This window comes from Stegodyphus dumicola, chromosome 9, assembly GCF_044657685.1.
Source record: "Stegodyphus dumicola isolate Sdum_Otavi_A_Nest chromosome 9, ASM4465768v1".
Taxonomy (NCBI): domain Eukaryota; kingdom Metazoa; phylum Arthropoda; class Arachnida; order Araneae; family Eresidae; genus Stegodyphus; species Stegodyphus dumicola.
This window is the reverse complement of record NC_140776.1, coordinates 6,668,439-6,674,438: the sequence shown is the minus strand read 5'-3', so window position 1 is coordinate 6,674,438 and position 6,000 is coordinate 6,668,439.

Below are 6,000 nucleotides of genomic sequence, written 5' to 3'. Positions count from 1 at the left end.
AGCAATGGGACTGCCCTCATTTCCCCCTGCATGAAATACCGACGCAAAGTTTCAATGCATTTCCTCGCATCCCGTATTGTGACTTGCACCAACTTATTAGCGGCATCATCATCATCACTTTCTTGGTCTTCTGATGCTGTCGTGTGTTTTGCTGCAACTCGAGCAACGATTACAGCGTCGTAATCTTCATTTCCATCGTAGCATTGAAGCTCGTTGTCAATGGATAAAAATTTTTTTGCAATTTTGTATCTGTTGAAGTTCCATATGTAAATCATCATTTTCACTTTCAATGAGCATGTCCACATCCATCTCCAAAACCAAGTGCTTAAAGCCACAGTGAGGAAAACAGTTCTGAATTGTCTCACTGCTCACTTTTCGCCAGCTGTCGGCCACAAATGTAACTGCTTGTAAGATGTTGACCTTTGCACTGACTTCGCTGGCTTTTGACGATGAGGTCAACAAACTTTCTTCAATTGCTTCAAGGATGTAATTAACCAACCTTGCACGATAAAGGGTCTTCAAATTTTTTATGATGCCCATGACCATTGGCTGGACCAAAGCTGTGGTCCTGGGAGGTAAACATTCCAGTTGGACGTTCATTAAGCAATCTAAATGAGGATGTGCTACACAATTGTCAAGAAGAAGCAGCACTTTTCTCGACTGCCGTTTTAGCTCTCTGTCCCAATCCTTCAGCCATTCTTTAAAAAATTCAGAGGTTATCTACGTATTTCTGCTCGCACAATACACAACTGGTAAACTCTCCATTTTTTCCTATAACCAACAGCTTCCTGTTGTCCGTTCCGACATGTTTGAGCAGCACAAGACAGTTACGCGATCCATAGCTTTTTTGGAGCCAGAGAGTGCAACATGTTTGTAACTTAACGAGCCGTCCGGTTTAGCACGATAATACAGCCCAGTCTCATCAGCATTGTAGATGTCATCTGCTGAAAAATTTTCAAGAAACTCGGGCAGTTTGTTGATTTCCATTCTTCAGCATTAGCACTATCAGCACTTTCTTTCTCGCCATGTGCTTTCTTGAATTTTATGCCATGTCTAGATTTCCATCGAGACAATCAACCGTTCGTAGCTTTAAAGTCATCGTGGCCCAGCTTTTTAGCGAGTTCTTCTGCTTTGCATTTTAACATTGGTCCGCTTACTCGCACATATTGTCAAGAAACAATGGCAAACCATTCATCATTCATTAAGGGCCTCATCGACATCTGGGTCCTTGCTTTCACGTTTTCGTTTTTTGGAAGTTCCTCCTCGTCCTTCACATTGTGCACATTTCCTCGCAGCTCATTCTTTTGTTTTATCAAGCGCGAAATTGTAGTCTTTGCCAATCCGGTTATTTCCACCAACCGACGCTGACTAGTGTTTCGTGGTTGTTGCTTGATCCTATCCAGGAAATCAATTTTTTCAGCTAACCTCAAGTCCCGTGTGGCATTTTGGCAAGGGAGACAGAACACGCGCACAGTTCACTGAATGGTCTAAAGAAACCTTGATGTTTCGGGTTCAAGATGTTGAGGTCAAGAGGGAGATAAAATGCTCGCTATTCAAAGCTTTGGCACTAAAATCATCCCAAAAAGGTGATGAAATGATAGCTTTCTCGTGTAAACTTTAATCATGATTGACAAGTGGGAATTCTTTCAAGTGGAGCCGGACACTCTATTGTTCATTTCCTCGAAACTCGGAGGCGCAGGTCAAAGAAAGATCAAAGGAAATGGTGCGCGTCTTCACCTTCCACCGGTTTTGCTTTTGTCATGCACTTTAAGGAATTCCTGACCTTTGATAAAGCATTTTCCTGGGAAGCCGGAACTACAGATCCTCCCATATGTCGCAGACCACCTGTACATCTGCTGTACGCGGCCTACTTGTGGCTTCTGTTTCTTATTCGCTCTCACGTTTTTTGTTCCGATTAAACGAAATTTTGGTCCAAATAATCGAATAGTATTAGCCTTATGTACAGGATGTAGGATTTGTTTCGCTTTTTTAGGATTTGGTCCGAAAAAGCGGCTGGTCCGATTAACCGGATTCGACTTTAATACATTTTTCTTGGCATAGTTTAGATGTGCAAGAAAGGTACTATTCAGCAGTAATTCAGAAGTCAAGACTCATTCATCTTCGTGATTCATTGATGAACACCTGTGCCCAACTTCAGGAGTCTTTGTCCTTTTCTTTCGCATCTTATTCTTTTTATGTGTTTCTTTCATTTGTTTCTCTTTATACAATACGGTTTGCATTTACTTATTATAACTCTTCTATTTCCATCTGCAGTAATACATGCACACCTTGGAAAAGACAAGATGTTTTTATTTATCTTCTAGTTCTTTCCAATATTTTATTTTCAGTGGTTCCGAAGTCTTGCTCTGCTGTGACAAGCTTTTGGCACCTTTAAAGGATTTCTCCTCAGTACCCATTTTGGGCACCAAATTCATCATCAATGCATTCTTTAAAGAAAGTTCCAAATCAGTTCCTATTTACGTAATATTTACATGCGCTGATTTGGGCACCAAATTCAATAGTCCCAAGACCGAAACCGGCTTTGAAATAGTCCCAAGCCACTGACCGGCTTTGAAATAGTCCCAAGCCAATGACCAGCTTTGAAATAGTCCCAAGTCAATGACCGGCTTTGAAATAGTCCCATGCCAATGACCGGCTTTGAAATAGTCCCAAGACCAAAAGATTTTGTCTTGCGGGGTCTGATATTTTTAGGGAAAAGATTCTTCAATAAACTAAATTTAATTTTTCATTTCAAATGAGAATCATGCAATAGTAAGCCTTTCTTTGACAAATGCGCTATTAAATCAGTCCAAAATATTTGTTACTATTGTTAGATCGGGAGTTCTCAACAGGATGAGGACTGAACCCCCGAGGCAGAATACAATTTTTAAGGGTTCAGTGATAATCGTGGTGTCAACTGAGAAAGAGCCTATGATTGGTCCTTTAATACGCTTTAAATGAGTGTAGGAAGTCTAGCGAGCTGTTTATTATTTCACGTAAAACCTGTGTAGTTTAAATATGCTGATTAAATTTTTGATCAAAAAATTCATTTTGAAGAATTCTGTGAGGAATGTTATTTGAAATTTATTCGGAGTCAGGCCTTTTGCGTAGTTGTTGATCACGTTTTAAAGTTATTAGATTTATTTGATGCTGGAGAGTAATGAAAATGAATAATGAAAATGAATGAGTAATGAAAATGAATTCTGAGCGTAATGAAGGGGAAAAAAAAGATAAAATAAAATCTATAAGCACTCTTTTTTTTTTAAAGTTTTGTGTGTTACCTATATTTATTGAATATCATGTTCTTCGCCCGTAAACCACATACATTTGAAAACAGCATATCTTTAGAATTTCCGCTCTGGAGATAAAACTGTTATTTTCCGTACAATGCTCGCTCTGAACTCGTTGAGTTTGTTAATCAAAATATGAAATAGATTAAAACAAATTCGAAATTCGGACGTCCAGATGCCCATGCTCGGATAGAGTATTACATTATTTTTAATATTGTCGTTTTTGTCACAGTGCGAGAAACATACATATATTCATGCAGATTCTTCATTATTTAATTTCTTTAAATATAATACAGGGCGATACTATTTGGTAACAACAGTTTGCAAGGAGACACGGACATTTATAGTAAAACAGCGCAAAATGCCGCTTTGAAACTAACAGCCTTTCTAGGCTACCGCCCCTTTGGGCTAATAAATTAAATTAACAGTAAATAAAAAAAATCTTATGCAGAACTAAAAATAAATTTAAAAAATAATCACTATAAAATACAAGCAAAACTAATTATTACGGTTAAATGCAATTTTAATATTAGAATTAAATGTATAAAAATTATTAAGGAGTCAAAAGAGTTTATCACTATGATGTAATATGAAATATAATTGAATAAAATTTCCTTACAGAAATTGTGCTATAGTACTCATCTGTAATTTTAAAAAAGCACCACAATTTAGAATTTTAAACAAAACTTTCAAAAATTCGTTTTTAAATATTTTACTATTTTTTATTTATTTACACCAATAAAAAGCATAAAAATTGCAAGAGAAAATTGCTTGTTTGAAATTTTCTATTAGTTCAGATTTAAAATATTATTTTCTAAAAGAAGTAGTAATTTCCTTACAGCATAGGAAAAGCTAAAAAAATATCCAGTCCTGAAAGCATGGAATAGCTTTATAATTATTTGGATCGTTAATTATGCTTGATAAATATGCTAAATTTTTAAAAATCAATCTCAATTTCAAAAATAAAAATATGTAGAAATTCTACTTTGCGAAATGAGGCGCTACAATCAGCTTTTTCTTGACAATTATACACGCTGCAATAGGCAACCAATGTTAAATTTCTGCAAATCGTCCCTACTCCTCCGGATGTGATCAAGGTGACAGCCGGCAACGCCTCGTACGAGGGAGAAAACCCGTTTGGGTTAGTCTATTTCTCATAAGGTCCATGGGTGACAGTCGTTAGTTCTTGGCGTTTGTTTACATTCGCTGCATGAACAGTTTGCTTTGATTTGTGCTGTTAATTTGCTGTTATACCTAGTCGGAAGTGGCAAATTGTGCTATATCGTTGTGTCAGAATTAAACACGCCAATACGTTTTTGACGGAAAACACTCTTTACAACCAGATAAAATAACTGACTATTTTTTTAATGAATTTATGTAGTTCCCATATGTAACTGTGATGTAATTTTACATTTATTTTGCATTTAAAATTGAAAAATTTCTCATTTTAATAATTTTTTATCATAATCTTCATTTTGTGAATGAGACTTATATCATAGTGAGATATTTAAACTCAGCGTCACGTTTACCAATACTGAGTACCTGAATTATTAGTTGATGTCCTGAATCATTAGTTGATACTTGAATCATTAGTCAGTGTTATTTAAACTCAGCGTCAAGTTTACCAATACTGAGTACTTGAATCATTAGTTTATAAATTCGCTTATCCAACTTCATTCACATGTTTTGGTTACTTTCCTTACATCCCAAACGCAATTCTGTGTTGCGAACTAAGTAAACTGATACATGCTTCACCGTGAGGAAAGAACAATTTCTCGACCACACTGTGATGCAAACATCGAATGAGTGAGGGACATACTTCCTTCAATGTTATTTAGCTGATACATATGTCTGATATAATTTAATTGATATAACTAAGTGAACTTACACATGCTTGACCCTGAAGGAAAACAAATCTGTATATTGTGCTGGAAAACAATAGCGAAAGATTAAGGTAAGATATTCTCTTCAGTGTTATTCAACTGCTGCATTTGTTTTAATTTTGATTCCATATTATTTGATTTTAATTATAAGAGAAAGACAAATAATTAAATACTGAACACTATTTTGAGTATAACAAAAGAATTTTAAGAAACAACCTGATATAAATACATTGGATAAGGTTCGGAGAACAGCCTTAACGCCAAAACGGGGAGAAACAGCATATTATGGTAGACTACGTTATGGTTGTCATCCGAAGACGTACTTCTTCTAAGAGGACAGCGTGATACTTTTTCCCTGCTAAGGGATTATCCGTTGCAGCAAATCGGGATACATATTCGGAAAATATTATATTTGCTTATCAAGCAAAGAGAATTAAATTAGAAATAGCACATAATTGAATAAAATATTGATAACATATGTAAAAATAAGTGTCTTGTACCTGTAAATATATATTTAATGCTTTATTTTCTGTTTTCATTTGCTTTTTTACGCTTCCCTGTACTCATCGATGCTCAAACATGGTTTATTCTATAGCTTTTTAGTATTTATTTTATGTGCATTGATTGCAAGTAATCTATAAACATTTTCTTGTACTTTCTTTCTTGCAATGTGTGCTTTCATATCGTAGTGCAATAAAATAAGTCAATGTGTGCTTTCATATCATATTCATAGTTATGTACAGTAATCTGAATTCAGAGGAACTTTAAATTTGCATATAGAGTGGCAGTTTTACTTCAAAGTTGCTAGAAAATCTGGCTTAAACAGA